We start from the raw sequence: 16,835 nt of genomic DNA, 5'->3' as shown, positions 1-16,835 counted from the left end.
CTCATTTTGAAGACGGTATTGATAGTTCCAACATGGTAAAAGAATGGTGCCTGTATGTTGTACTCATCTGCAAGTATCAAAGCTTGCTTTGGATTTAGGTTATGGAAATTATTTTTTTTTCATATTTTGGTACATAACTTTGCAAGGGAGCATCTGAGTGTGCTAAGTAGTACTTCATTTTGAAGACAGTATTGATAGTTCCAACATGGCAAAAGAATGGTGCCTGTATGACAACAAAGTTTATTTCGGACTTAGGTTATGGAAATTGATTTTTTCATATTTTGCTAAGTAACTTTGCAAGGGAGCATGTTAGTGTGTCAAGTAATACCTCGTTTTGAAGACAGTGTTACTCCTTACAACATGGTAAAAGAAATGCGTCTGTGCTCTGTACACATGTACAGATATCACAATTTGTTTTGTCTTGTATGATTATGAGAATTATATATTTCCAATACTTCTCATTATTATGCCCATATCTTTGCAAGGGAGCATATGGATCACACGAATGATGCAGCATTTTGAAGCTGACATTCAGATGCACAACTTCTACGCTGATATGTAGGCTCTGTCTGCTACAGGTGAGGAGATGATATGCTTTGTTTATTTATCAGTTATGAGAAATAATATATTAATCCTATTTCTGTGAATATCTCAAGAAAGGAGCATCACACAGTAATGGTTAAGGTATCATTTTAAAGCCGACATTCATACTAACAAATTAAATTCAAATTGCATGGGTCTGCATGGTACACTGATCAAGATATTGTGCTTTGCTTTTCCAAAAAGGTAAAAAATATGTACAATATCAATATTCCTTGCCAAATATTTAATAATTACTTTTGATATGCACTATCAACATTTACACTGTTGGAAAGGTCAGTGTCTGCTGAACAACTTTCGTGTTTACATTTTTAGTCTAGCTCTTATAGTTAGAGTTTTGAACATTTGTTTTCTGTATTGTATTAGAAATGGATTTTCTGAAAATGAGCTCAGGCTGCACTGTTGTTCCTATGGTGGAATTAAGCGGGCAGCTTTTTCAGAGCTGCGTCGAAGTGAATGAGTTAAAACATCTGGTATTCGTAAAGAAACTTCTAACCTCGCTGGGGTACACCATAAATGAAAAAAAATGTAATCTAGTACCCTGCCAACAAATTGTATTCCTGGGGGCAAGCTTGAACACAACTTCCCAGATGCCTTACCTCACGCTAGAGAAACAAGTTTATTTGACAACCTACTTCAAACTTCTGGCCACAGAGACTCCGCTATCTGCAAGGAAAATTTTGCAAGCCCTGGGGTTCATGGCCTCTTGCATTCTACTAATTCCATATTGCAAGACTGTATATGAGGAAACGACAATGGTATGTAAAAAGCCTATGGTGTCAACATTCTCAGGACCTGGAATCAATGATTCCTGTCATTCCTTGTATAAAGACAGTTCCTTTGGTGGGCAGAGGTCTGCCACCTCAACAAGGAGCTCCCTTTCAATCTACCCCCTGCCGCCCAAACCCTAACAAGAGACTCATCAGACTATGCATGGGGGGCTCAGTTGGCATGACAGTGCATTCAGGGCAAATGAAACCAGAGTCAGATGCACCTGCGTATCAACCAAAAAGAAATGTTAGCTGTACTGAATTCCCTGACAGCCTTCAAGGACCACATCCTTCCAGGACAATTATTGGTAAAGACAGACAACACCACAGTTATGTGGTATATAAGCAGGGGGTAACCCACACGTACCCTGTCTGCAGACTAGCCATAGCTCTGTGGAACACAGCCCTGAGCTACCAAGTGCACCTACAAGCTCAGTTCCTGCCAGGCAAGCTAAATTCACTGGCAGATGACCTAAGCAGAAATCTGATGGACCCACATGAATGGAAACTAGAACCAAAAATATTTATCCTCTTGAAGAACAAATGGGGGACTCCAGAGATAGACCTGTTTGCCTCCCCCCAGAACTATCAATTGGAAAAATTCTGCACAAGGACTCCCCACAGTCTAGCTTGGAAGGTGGATGCCCTATCCTTTACCTGGGGAAGCCTGTCTATTTATGCCTTTCCTTCTCTGCCTCTCCTCTCGAAGGTTCTGCTAAAGATCAAACAGGACAATACTTATTGCACCAGACTGGCCTCGCCAGCACTGGTACCACCCCTCTTGCGCAGCATGATACTGCTGGATCCATGCCACCTATCTGACACCTTCCCTGCTGCCCCAGCAGGCGGGCCAGATTATGCACCCTCCGCTTCTAACCCTGAACCTTGCAGCCTGGCTAATTCCTTGAGCTCTCCAATAGCATCCCTCAGTAAGCAGGTGCTAGATGTCCTTCTGGAAGCAAGGAGACCTAGTACTAGAAAATCATATGCTGAAAAGTGGAAAAGATACTGTTCCTGGAGCCAGACCCAGGGTATGGGCACTACGGTACCCAGTTTACCTCATATTCTTCAGTACTTAACAGAAATGATCCACAAGGGCCGATATATCCTTCTCGTCAATTAAAATTCATGCCTCTGCAATTTCAGCACATTATAATACTGAACCACCCCTCTTTTCTCACCCCCTGTTAAAGTAATTCCTCAGCGGGGCTAAAAATTTAAGACCCTCCAGGCGAGCCTCTACTCCAGCCTGGGACCTTAACTTTGTATTGGAAAAACTCACTCTCCCTCCATTTGAACCAGCTGCAACTGCAGAGTTGAAATTCCTTTCTTGGAAAACAGCCTTCCTTCTAGGCATCACTTCAGCTTGGAGTGTCTGAATTACAGGCCCTCATGGCAGTGGAGCCCTTCATTATTTTCCATGCAGACATGGTTTCCGTCAGGATCAATCCTTCCTTTTATGCCTAAGGTGGTGTCTAGTGTGGCCCTAAATCAGTCCATTCATTTGCCTACTTTTTTCCCGAATCCACAAAACAAAGAACGAATTCTGCACTCTTTGGGCGTGCACAGACAACTTAGATTTTATTTGGACAGAACTAAACCTCTCAGAAAATCTGAACAGCTGCTAGTTGGCTTTGCTGCAGGGGCAGAGGGGAAGGCCATTTTAAAGAAAACCATTTCTAAATGGATAGCTCATTGCATTCATTTCTGCTATAAGCACCATGGAAAACCTAACCCACAGGGGATAAGATCACATTCCATCAGGGCTGCAACTACCTCTACAGCCTTTCTCAGAGGGGTCCCTACCAGGGACAGCCTAGAAGCTGCTACCTGGAGCTCTGTACATACCTTCACCAAGCATTACCACATGCCTTTTTTTTCTAAAGCCAGAGCTGGTTTTGCCACTGTAGTTTTGCAGGGCTTAATAGCTGGCCGTAATGCTCTCTAACTTCCAATTCCCTTCCTTAGCTTTGGGAATCAACCCAAATGTAATGACTGCAACAGTGAAACACGAAGAACATAGTACAGTTGTGTACACTTACCATAAATGTAGATGTTCATGTGTATTCACTGTTGCAGTCCTGGTTACCCTCCCTCCAGCCCCCCTGACTTCTTTTGGCTCTACCTTTGCTTCTTGTTTTAAGCTTTCTGGTGTATTTGCTTTTTGATGGAGGTATAACATAACATATAATTGCTTCCCTTTGTGGGGGCACCTGACATCTGGGGCAAGAAAAACTGATGTAATGCCATCGGCTGCATGTTTTATACCTCTGATGACCTGATGTCATGGAAGAAGAGACAGCATCTGACGTGGGAATCCAAGACTCTGGTATTCAGGCCAGCTGAGGGCTACCTGCAGGCAGATAACCCAAATGTAATGACTGCAAAAGTGAATATACTCTAACATCTACATTTATGGTAAGTGTACACAACTGTACTTTATCCTTTAATGTTTGTAAATGTGAATTTAATATGGTTTGATTAATTTTCTGTAAATGTAAGTTTGCTTATATCAATTCAGTGAAGGTGTTGGAAAAACCTCTCTATATTTTGTATCCCATTTTCCACTTGCACATTCCTCACATCTGGCATTCATGTGTATCTTCAGCTAACTCCTCTTCTTTGTACCAGTACATTTGCCAGCACTAGGACTATACAAAATTACATTTTACTGATCTTTAGGAGTGGTCACTCCAACAATCAGTTGTAATATTTTGATTTGTCTACCTTTTTGTATCCTGTTTTCCACTTGCACATTCCTCAGTATTTGCATTTTTCTTAAGTATGTAGCTCTTCTCCCTAAATAAAATAGCCTGGTCCCTTTTTGCACTGGAAAAAAAACCCTCCTGTAGTGGTTTGTTATAAATTCCCTTTTTCAGTGCAAGTCTTCACTTCTGTTGGTAGAAGCTGAAGCTTCATCATAGAACTTTTTGCCTTTGGTTACTTGTATTCCCACTGCTTTTTATAGGTGTCAGCCCTCTAGTGACTCAGCCAGCTTGTTTCTGTGCATGTGAAACGTGGTCATGGGAGCCCATCATTCAGGTAGCCTAGTCGTAGCTAGCCTGTTGATACCCCATGGTAACTAATCAACTGGCCTTCTAACCATCCTTGTTAATTTACCTGGGCTGAGCCTGAAATTGGTCAGTACTGATCAGTGCACTACCCCGGTAAAAAGAAATTCATGCCTGACTTTGGCTACAACTTGTATTGCTTTGCGTGCCAGCATACATGATGGCCCACATGATTCTGCTGAAACTCACTGTGACACCCAGCTTCTGCTGGGTGTCTGTGCATCAGCAGTGAGTCTAGTTGTCTTCCTTTTTGCTAGGAGAGGCAGACTGTGTAGGTAGCCCAGTTCCACATCACACATTGGTTCTGCCAGTGTCCATGCCATTTACTTGATCCTGTGTTATGTGGGTTATAGTCTGGGCTTCATCCCTCTGTGCCATGGAGCTAAATACTTCAAAGAATCTTTGAAAGAACTATTCTTACCCTTCGGGCTTTAGGAACCTCCTGCCACTTTTCAAAGTCTTATGGTTCCAATTCTGAAACCTGATGCCAAGTACTCAGCAGCTTTCCTTGATGTAATGATGTATTTCGAAGACTGAGTTGCATGTATTCAAAATACAAGCTAAGCTATACTATTCACAGCAGACAGACCTTCTAGTTAATGCTACCAAAAGTAGTCATTTTATATGACCGAAGCTGGATACTGTGGAGTGTAACTGGAAGAACTAGATGCCATACATAAAAAAAATGGAAGCGGTTAAAAAATTAGCTTTGCTCAGTACTAAGCAACCAGTAACAGCATTAATGAGTAGTAGCAGACTGCTGTAAAAAAGTAAATAAATCAGTAAATTAAATTTATATCACATTTTGCTACCAAAGCCTGTCCTTTGACAGACTTGACAAAAGATATGGCACATATCCAGGTACATGCACCATAAAAGCAGATGAGGCTTTTAAATCACGAAAAGCTATCTTTTAAGAGCTGGTCTTAGTTGCCAGACTTTACTAAACCCTTTATACAGCAATACATCTTAAGTAGGGCTCTAGCTGTAATATCTCAGGAAGTAGGGGGCAAGGAAGCCCCAGTCTAAGTAGGAAACCAGGTAAGGCTGTGACAGAATGCTGTCTCATTCTGTTAAATGGGCAGCAACTTGTTTACAGTATTTGTTTGGATGCAGCTTCATTTTAGTAACTGATCTGCAGTTGTACAAGCAGCAGGACATGCATACCAAGTAGTGTAGGTGGGCTTTATCACCACAGCATCTTCACTTTACAATTAGACATGAGTTTTGCAATATCCTCAAAATGTGGAGGGGTTTCCCCAGTCCCTAACCTGTACCATTCAGAGTACAACTGGAAAATCTTTGGATGGGGGGAGGGTGTCTTTGTGGCTTATTGCATGCTCTGACACATGATAATGAAGTATATATGCTGCTTGGGTAATCTTTTGATGGTAGCATGAATAGTCACTATATTTTAATAGTGAAAACCTGGGGTAACCCGATCAAATGCGACTTAACTTGAGAAAGGTGTTAGACGGAGGGCTTGTAGCCACATTGACTGACAGGTTTGCTCCTTGTGAAGAGAGTTTAACGCCAGAGTGAGGCATTTTTGAGGCTGAGAGTAGTGACTTTTGGAAGGCTGTGACCAGAGGGAGCTGTGGAAGTCTTAGAAGAATTGCTGGAAGTCCCGTTGAGAACTTAGATTTATTTGTAGACTTAGACTTATTTGGGGATTGCAAGGCAGCTTGATCTGAGCTACTAACCAGGTCTGAACTGCAAGGATTCTTATGTTTCCCTGAGAAATTTTAAAATTGGACTGGAAATAGGAGCCAAACTGAAAGTTGACCAGAACTGTATTGAGTAAAAGCTGGAAGTAGAATTTGAATTTTATTTAAAAATGTATTTTTATTTATTTTATTTTACATTTGTTAACCGGGGGGTGTCTGACTGAGCCGAAAAAGCCCTTTTTCAGCAGAGGCACAGGGAGAAAAGCTCCACATAGAAAAATTACAGATACATTTAGATATTTAGACATGATCAGTATGCACACAAATTACAATAGAAATGTTTTTACAGTGGTATGCAGCACATCAACAGTTACAGTGGCGAGAACAACAGTTACAGTGGAGAGAACAAACAAGAAAATATTAATTTAAAAATAAAGGTAATAGATTTGTGGTGTACAGCTGAAATTTGGAACATAGGTAGAATACATACATAGTACACAGGTACAGTACATACGTTGTAGATTAGCCAGTGTTTGAGTAAGAGTGAAAACTATTATCAAGTACTCTAGGTTTAGTATGTGTAACCTTATCCTCTTTCACTAGCATGGGGAGCTATCATGGCACTGCCAACTTTGTTTGAGATGTTAGCAGTACCACAAAAGTTCAAGCAGAAAAGTAGAACCACCAGCTAGTAATCCAACACAGGAAATTTATTATAAAAACACACTGACTTCTCTGTTCCACAAGCCTTCAAGGAGTATCTTGGAGTTGCTTGAGATGTTGCCTAATGAGGTTTTGAAAGGAGGCTTTGGATGATGTGTTTTGTATGCTAGTGGGGGGAGAGAGTTCCATTTTTTTAGCCACTGAACTACTATATAATGCGTCTCCAAAGCTATTGTAGCTGTTGGTGACTTCTAGTAGTAGTTTGCTTGATGATTTAAGAAGCCTTTTGGCTGAGTGATGTACTAGGCCTTTGAGAGCAGGACACTTATTGGGGGAGGTAATAGATAGAATGACAGAGGCAAAGCTGATTGTAGGTTAGGAGGTTGGGCAGTTCAAGCCAGTGGAGCTGTCTCAAAGCAGTACAGTGATGAATTCTATACGAGCAGTTTGCAGCAATGTGGGCGATTCTGTTATAGCAGGCATCCATTTTGCTTAGTTCAGTTTTGTTGAGATTAGTCAGAATGGGAGATGTATAGAGTAGGGTGGATAGAAGCTGGGAGCGAGCAATGGCTGATCTTGTGTTGTTGGTAAGAAATTTGATACGGTAGAGTGATCCCAGTTTGGCATGTACCTTTTTAATAGTTAAGTTGAGATGACTATCAAATTTTAGGTGGGAGTCTATGGTTATTCCCAATAGCTTAGGCTGTGCCACTGGAGCGATTGGAGTAGCATTTATGGCGTAGATAGTGAATGGACTGTTATCAGTGTTTTTGTTAGACCTGGTTATAATCCTAAGCTGAGTTTTCTTTGTATTGAGGATAAGTTGGGCTTTGGTAAGGTAGTTTTCAACGTCTGAGAACGCTAGTTGAGTTGTTTGCAGGAGGGTGGGAATGTTTTGTGTAGCACAGCTTAAGGTAGTATCATCTGGAGGTCATTTGTTATGGGCAGCTGAGGGGAGAGAGAATTTTCCCATTTCGCAGCTTGGTACCTGTCAGTTAAGTAGCTATGGAAAAAGCTAAGAGTGGAATTTGATATGTGATGTTGGTTTAGTTGTTTAGCAGGATTTGATGTGAGACTGTGTCAAATGCTTATCCAAAAAAAAAGAGTTGACACCTGCAGGCCTTCGTTTTTGAGATGGTTTACTGTGTCTGTAAAGCAGAGGAGGGCTGTAGTGGTACTATGGGGAGGTCTGAAACCATGCTGAGTTATGTGACAGGATGTTGCAGTCTAGAAGATATTTTAACACCTGGGTATGGATGCATTTTTTTAGGATTTTGTCTGGGGGGGAGAGTAAAGCAATGGGTCTGTAGTTATTAAGTTTAGTGGAGGTCCCGCCTTTATGTATGGGTGTAACATAGGATATTTTCCAGAGTTTGTGCACATAGTCTTCAACAAGTTGCTCTGTTTATGAGAATGGAGATTGGGATAGCAATAGCATCTGCTGTGAGTTTCAAGAAATAACTGTGGAGTAGGTCGGCTGCTGTTGATGAGGTTTTTAGTTTGGATAGCATGCTTTTGATTGAAGTGGTGGAAACTGTTTTGAGGGTAAAGCTTGTATTAGTGTTATTTGTGTTGGGGGGGAATAGTGAGGTAGGAACTGTCCTATGATACTAAGGACAGAATTGAGTTCACAAAGTGGGAGTTGAATTGTGTTTCAATGGGAACTTTAGTGTCATGGGTGGTTGGCTTGGAGGTAGCCTTTTGAGTGGTTTTAGTAGCTGGTTTACATTTTTCCAAACTTTTTGGGAGTTGTGTTGGTATTTTGTAATGTCGTGTAGTAGGATTATTTGTTCAGCCTAATACATTTCTTTGCGCGGTTGCGCAGTTCTTGGTACTTAGGCTTTGTGTTGCTTGGTTTTTTGATAGTAAAGCCAGGCGGTGTCGCTTTGGTTTTTTGATAGTAAAGCCAGGTGGTGTCTCTGGACTTGAGAATTTGTTTGGTTTCTTTACTGAGCCAGGGGTTTGTAGAGGTTCTAACCTTGATTTTGCGCAATGGAGCAACAGTGTCTAGGTGTTTCAGAAATGTTTTGTTGAAATTTGCTACAGCCTGGTCAAGTGGGAGGGTTTTTAGGGGGGTCCAGTCACAGTTGCTACAGCCTGGTCAAGTGGGAGGGTTTTTAGGGGGGTCCAGTCACAGTTGCAGAGTAAAGTATTGAGGACTTCAGGAGATAATTTTTTTGTGTTTCTAGTGGATTTATAGTTAGTGGTTTTGCATATGCTTGTTTTACTATGTATAAGGTATATTATGTTGTGGTCACTTGTGTGTGTGTGTGTGTGTGTGTGTGTGTGTGTTTGAGAGAGATTTCATCAAAATTCAAAAGCATTCCCCCAGATTCAGCAAGCCCTGCACGGTGTGCAGGAACAGTGCAGGAACTCCAGGAGGCAATATAGCTGCAGTGTGATCCAGAAATGAGCTGCAGGGGCATGCACAAGCACTCCTGCACTATTCCTGCATGGACACAGCTCCTGTATTCAAATTACCCCATTTGCAGGTGAAAACCATGCAAATGAGGCGAATTTGTGATCCAGGAAGCTGTTAGCCGGCTGTGCAGGACTAGTGTATTGTGCAGAAATAAATGTACTCAGTTAGTAACAAGAGTACATTTCTGCAAACTACAAAATGTAGCCATGACCGCTAAAGGGTGTATATAACATGTAAAGCATGCCAATGGCCAAATATGTGGCCATTGGCATGGAAAACAGTAAAAATAAATAAGTCAATAAAAAATAACCTATTTTTTTAGCCGATTTTGGCTTTTTAAGCGTAGGGCAGCGGCGAACAAACAGGATTGGGCGAAAAAAAAAAAACCTGAAATAAGTATCCTAACCAAAATCACTATTTTGCCATTATACTCAATGGCAGGCAGAAGACAACATGGCCAGTGAATAGTGGTTGCTAAGGGGGGATGCTCAGTGTGGGACTTGTAACTGTGCATCAGCAGGCAATCCTATGCAAATGGGGGGAATGATACTAAGTCCCAGATTTCCCCTCAGTGCTAGTCAGCACCCAACAGTGTAAGTGCAGGAATAGCTTGGTGCAAGCCTAGGAGTTAGCTGGCATCATAGGGGGATGTGTCAGGCATATACTGTAAGCGGAGTGGAGCCCTGTGGTTCAGGTTTGCCCTTAGCTTAGCAGAGCTAAGCAAGGGGGTGTGTCTGAGGCTGCCTAGCACGCTTTACATTGCCTAAGCAGGTGTGTGTGCCATGCACCAGGTTTTAAAGGAAAAAAAAATGTAAACCAGGAAATAGCAGCTGTGTGCATATTTGAGCACTGTGTTTGTCCAGCGTGCCCCCGGGCTTAAACAGGAAGGCAGTGGGAAGGGAAAACAGCAGTAAGAAGGTAATCAGGGAGAACTAGCATAGTTGGTAGGTGAAATGTATCAGAATCGGCCAATTACACAGGCAGCAGACCAGCCCAGCCCAGAACACTACTATAAACTATGCAAACATCTTTCCCTCTGGTTTTTCCCCACATACTCTATACCACCGGTGTATGCAACTAACAAAAAAACAATAAAATTATAGGTGCTGCAGTAGCTATCCTACATCAACCGGTGGAAGAGGCTGAGGGGTGGCAAGGATGAAAATGCTGCTGAGCAGCCCACAGTGAGGAGACTGAGAAGAGTGTACAGACCCAGGGTAACCTACCAGGGGCTACATGAGCTGGAGATAGTGGAGCCCTATGGGGTGGACAGGGACCTCCTACAACAAATTGATAAGCTGTGGAGGCCACGCCTGACACAACTAACAGAGGGGAACCCATCCCAGTGGATACCAAAGTATGTGTAAGCCTAAGAATACTAGCCACAGGTACCTTCCACCAAAGGCCAACTGGGGATATCATGGGGATCTCACAGGCATCAGCATCCAGGGTACTCCAGTTCCTGGATGCCATATCAGCACATGCCAGTGAGCATGTATACTTCCCCAACACCCGTGAGGCATTGGCCAGCAATATGCGTCTCTTCCACCAAATAGCAGAATAACCTGAGGTGGTGGGTGCTATAGACTGCATGCAAATACGCATCAAAGCACTGCTTGGTGAGAGGGGTATGGCCTACATCAACCGCAAGGGTTTCCCCTCCAACTGCCAGGTCGTGTGCGATCCCCAGGGCATAATAATGAATGTGTGTGCTGGCTGCCCTGGAAGCTATCATGATTGCCACATCAGGCATCTGATGCTGCTATACCAGAGATTTGCCAATGGGGACATCCCTCATGGTCACCTAATGGAGGATGCTGGTTACGCACTGGAGCCGTGGCTAATGACACCCATCAGAAATGCACACACACCCAAACAAGAACTCCATAATGAGGCACACGCGCAGACCAGAATTATAATACAGCGTGTGTTTGGGATGTTCAAGTCAGTTACGGTGCCTGGACACATCCGGTGGAGCCTTGCAGTACTCCCCAGCTACATGTACTCAAATTATCATCGTATGTGCCATGCTACACAATATGATACTGCGGAAACAGCTGCAGGAGGAACAGCAGGGGGCAAGACCACATAGCCCCCCACCATTGCCAAGGCCTGCACAGGCACAGAGTAACTCTGAGGAGGAACAACCTGAGCCTGCCCCAGTAGGCAGAAGGAGGCATGCCCAGTATGCCTTGGCAAAGAGGCAACGCATAGCACATACACTGACCCAGGAGAGACCCAGGGAATGATACCTCTCTCTGACTCGCACATACAGTAAAATGGATGCTATAGGGAGTGTACTATGTGCATCCGACATTGGCAGCCTTCCAGCCCCATCCTCAATACTGGCACACCCACAAGGTAAGTCATTCTTCTTACCAATTGCCGAATGGAGTAGTATGTGTTGTTACTTGTATCTGTGGTATGGATGTGAGCGCATGCAAGGGAATCAGGTGGCTGAATAGGATGCCAACAGATAGTAGACACCTATAGTGGCAGCATGTGATCTGTAACAAATACTGGTGTCACCATAGTAGTCAGTACTACACATGGTGACAAAACCCACTGCAGGAAATGTGCTGGGCCACACGTGTGTCCATATGACACACACATGCCAGTCAAGGAGGTTCACATACCCAATAACATTCTCAGCCACCAGGACAGGTGTAGACAAACACAAACAAAGGCCATGCCAAGGCCTCTGAATGATGGCTATGGGTAACCCCCCCAGGCCTACACAGACTACATCAGATAAGGCAGTGGGATGTTAGTTCTGAAGGGTAAGAAGTCAGAAACTGATATGTAGGTCAGTCACACCTAAGGCCTGTAGTACACTGATATGCCTCTAGTCAGCATGATGGGTTACAGTACAGAATGAAGTGGAGTACTTGACCTAGCAGTAGAGTCCTAGCAAATGTGTACAAGTGTTAGGTGTGCCCCCCCCCAATCCTGTGTAGAAATGTAGTAAGTCTGGTGTGTGTCCCCCCAATCCGATGTAGAAATGTAACAGTCTGATGTCCCCCCCCCCCACCAATCCGATGTAGAAATGTAGTAAGAGTCAGGTGTGCCCCCCATCCTAAGTAGAAATGTAGTAACAGCCAGGTGGGCCCCCCTCTGCAATCATATGTAGAAATGTAGTAACAGATGTGCCCCCCCCCAATCCGATGTAGACATGTAGTAACATGTATGTGTAGGTATAATACCAGTGGAGCACAGATGACCTAAGGTGGCCAAGGTAGCAGGATAGATTGTAGCATTTGTACAATATGCAGGTATGCGTGTGTTAGGTTGGTATGTTTCATATTTTGTGATAGTGGTTAGTATGTATGCTTGTTGAGACTTGACCTGGCGGCCATTGCCCACTACTGCCGATGACAGGGCCAAGTCCTTACAACTGCAGTGCCAAAGACAATGCTCCCCAGTCTAACCCTTTCTAGCAGTAAGCCATTCTAAATGTATGGCGGTAATATGTCACCATCTGAAAGATGGGCATGGCATGACTGTTTGGCTGGATATATAAGCAGTACCCCAGACATGCAGTGTATAATGTGTAACCGTGAAATGGACACACCCTTGAAATTGTACAAACAGTTATGCATTACATTATCTGGGCTTGTAGTAGGGAATACTGATGTCTGGCCGAGCATTTTCAGATCACAAAAGTGATAGGACTGATATACTGAGAAACAGCTAATGTCCCTGCACACACCAGCATAACTGGAATGGCCCATGCATATCTGTGAGTCAGATGCAAGTAGTGTCCATTGCAAACACGCACCCAGCCACCACCCACAGGTACCTCTCCGGTCTTATCCCTGCTGTTGGGAATGGGTACAATATGACCCCCACCTGTGTATGGCAATAGCGAAAAAATGCAGTGCAGGTGCTCATGCAGGTGTGTCCCTAGCTGTAAGCAGCACCCTGCCAGCATCCATGCCAATACTTTCTATCAGTATTATTCAGGTGGTGTGAACACCTAGTACACCTACCCTGTCACCCCAGGGGAATATACTGTGTGGCATTCTGGTACTGTAGGTCTGACAGAATGCAATGGCCTGCTACAGCTGGCCTGCATCACCACCAAATGGCCTACAGGCCTCTGCCAAAGGCCTGCATCTCACATGTACTGCCAGTGTATTTTATGTCATGGACACCCAAATAACATAACACACTCCACATAACTCATATGGAAGGCCATGTGGACAAACCACAGTAACATGTCCACCATGTCCCACTGCATGAACTGTGGACCAACACCAAAACACAGCTGTGATGAGTTGGTAACTATAGGGAAAGTATCAGAGAATGTTTGCATAATGTATGGAAGAGAATAGAATAATAGAGGGGGTAGGAGCATGGGCAGCATGGAATGTGCAAAGTCTGAAACACAGCCATGTGCACATATATCCCTGGCTGCAAACACAAAAAAATGGATGGCTACAAACCTGCCCATACACCACAGTAGGGGTAATGTCCTGACTTATGACCCCTGCCTCTGGGTAACCTGTGTGAATCTGTACAGCTGTGAGGTATTGCCACAGCAAGATAAGGCCATACTGTCACGTCGATGGATGCACAAGTATGGGATCCTCTGCCGTCCCTGTACCAAGGTGCTGAAAGTACAGTTGTGTACACTTACCATAAATGTAGATGTTCGTGTGTATTCACTGTTGCAGTCATCACATTTGGGTAGATTCCCAAAGCTAAGGATGGGAGGAGGACTTCAGATAGAATTAAGACCAGCAATAAGGCCCTGTAAGACTGCAGTGGCAAAGCCAGCTCTGGATTTAGAGAATATGGGTAAATGGTAATGCTTGGTGAAAGTATGTACAGAACTCCAGGTAGCACCTTCTAGAATGTCTCTGGTAGGGACACCTCTGAGAAAGGCTGTAGAGGTAGATGCAGCCCTGGTTGAATGGGGTCTAATCCCCTGTGGGATAGGTTTTCCATGGTGCTTATAGCAATCAGAAAAAAACTAAATGAAAACTCCAGCCAAGCTAGAACTTCCAATGAGTGACCTCCAAAACCTGTAACAGAGGCACATGGGATATATGCAAATGACCCTTATGAACATCTGGTGTTTGGGATATTTTGCAGTCACCCTAATAATGGACATCAGCTGGGTATAACAACCCTGGGTTTCTTATGCTTAGTCAAACACTCTGCGTATGCTATGCTGACGAGGTCATAAGAAGGCCGAAATATGCATATCCATAGCTAGTGGGGTTTGGCTTTCTTGGCCTGAGATTGTCCATTAAAACGACTTCAAATGTAAAAGTCATGGGCAATCAGAATCGCCATATAGCTGAAACACCTGATGTTCATAAGGGTCATTTGCATATATCCCATGTGCCTCTGTTACAGGAGGTTTGGGAGGTCACTCATTGGAAGCTCTAGCTTGGCTGGAGTTTTTATTTAGTTTTTTTCTGATTGGTTTTTCACTGTGACCTTCTAACTCTGTTTTAATGGTGCTTATAGCAGAAATTAATGCAATGGTCTATCCATTTAGAAAAGGTTTGCTTTGAAATGGCCTTCCCCTCTGCCCCTGCAGCAAATGCCACCAGCAGTTGTTCAAATTTCCTTTGAGGTTTAGTCCTGTCAAAATCTAAGTTGTCCGTGCACATCCAAGGAGTGCAATATCCGTTCCCCTTTGTTCTGTGGATTAGAAAAGAAGTTTGGCAAATGAATGAATTGATTAAGAGCCACACTAGATACCACCTTGGGCATGAAAGAGGGATTGGTCCTGAGGGACACCCTGTCCGCATGAAAGATTGTGAAAGGCTCCACTGCCATAAGGGCCTGTAATTCAGATACCCTGCTTGCTGAAGTGATTGCTAAAAGGAAAGCTGTTTTCCAAGAAAGAAATTTTAACTCTGCACTTGCAGCTGGCTCAGGAGGAGGAAGAGTGAGATTTTCCAATACAAAGTTAAGGTCCCAGGCTGGAGTTGGGGCTCTCCTGGGTGGTCTTAAGTTTTTTCCCCTCTGAGGAACTGCTTGAGCAGTGGGTGAGAAAAGAGGGGTGGTTCTGTGTTTTAATGAGCTGAAATGGCTGAGATGTGAATTTTGATGGAGGAAAAGGAAAGGCCCTTGTGAAGCATCTCGGTTAAGTATTGAAGAATGTGAGGTAAATTGGGTGCTGTTGTGGCCATCCCTTGAGTTTGGTTCCAGGCACAGAATCTTTTCCATTTTTCAGCATAAGATTTTCTAGTACTAGGCCTCCTTGCCTCCAAAATGACAGTAAACACTTGTTTACTGAGGGATGGTAATGAAGAGATTAGGTAATTAGCCAGGCTGCCAAGGTTCAGGGTTTGAAGCTGGGGGTGCAGAATCTGGTGCTTCTGCTGTGACAGCAGGGTAGGGGTCTGAGGCAGGTGCCATGGGGTTAGCAGTGACACCCTCTCTTGCGCAGTGTGTCACTGCTAGCCCCATGGCACCTGCCTCAGACCCTACCCTGCTGTGAGGGTAGGGGTCTGAGGCAGCTGCCATGGGGCTAGCAGTGCCACACTGCACAAGAGAGGGTACCAGTGTTAGCATGGCCAGTCTGGTGCAATCAGTATCATCCTTAGTTTGTTCTGTTTGATCTTTAGTAGTACCTTGGAGAGGAGAGGCAGAGGAGGAAAGGCATAAACTGATAGATTTATCCAGCTGAAGGACAGAGTATCCACTTTCCAAGCTTGTTTGTGGGGAGTCCTTGTGCAAAATTTCTCCAGTTGGTAGTTCTGGGGGGAGGCAAACAAGTCTATATCTGGGCTCCCCCATTTGTTTATCAACATGTTGAAAATATTTGGTTCCAGTTTCCACTCGTGGGTCCATGAGATTTCTGATTAGTTCGTCTGCCACTCTATTTAGTTTTCCTGGCAGGAAATGAGCTTGTACATGCACTTGATAGCTCAAGGCTGTGTTCCACAGAGCCATGGCTAGTCTGCAGAGGGGGTAAGAATAGGTACCCCCTGCTTATGTACCACATAACAGTGGTGTTGTCAGTCTTTACCATTAATTGCCCTGGAAGAATGTGGTCCTTGAAGGCTGTCATAGCATTCTGTACAGCTGGCATTTTTTTTGATTGATATGCAGGTGCATTTGACTTGCGTTTCATTTGCCCTGAATGCACTTCCCTGCCAGGTGAGCCCCCCATGCATAGTCTGATGCGTCTGTTGTTAAGGTTGGGTGGCAGGGAGTAGAGTGAATGGTAGTCCCTTGTTCCAACCGTAGGCAAGGCATGATGGGAATCATTGCTTCTAGATGCTGAGAATGTTGACACCATAGGCTTTTTAGATACCATTGTAGTTTCCTCATATGCAGTCTTGAATATGGAATTAGTAGAATGCTGGAGGCCATGAACCCCAAGGCTTGCAGTATTTGCCTTGCAGATAGCAGGGTTTTGGTGGCCACTAGTTTGAAGTAAGTTGTCAGTTGAATTTGTTTCTCTGGCTTGAGGTAAGCTATCTGGGAAGTTGTGTACAAGCTTGCTCCCTGGAATGTAATTTGTTGACAGGGTACCAGATTTCTTTTCGTTTATGGTGTACCCCAGACAAGTTGGCACCTTTTGTAGAAATGCCAGATGATTCAAAAGTATGTCCTGGCTTTCTGCCTGAGACAATCGTCCAGGTATGGGTATATTTGACTATTTCTTTGCCTGAAG

Source organism: Protopterus annectens, chromosome 13.part0, assembly GCF_019279795.1.
Source record: "Protopterus annectens isolate FY-2018-M chromosome 13.part0, PAN1.0, whole genome shotgun sequence".
Classification (NCBI taxonomy): domain Eukaryota; kingdom Metazoa; phylum Chordata; order Ceratodontiformes; family Protopteridae; genus Protopterus; species Protopterus annectens.
The sequence above is the reverse complement of the archived record's forward strand: the minus strand, read 5'-3'. Positions refer to the sequence as shown.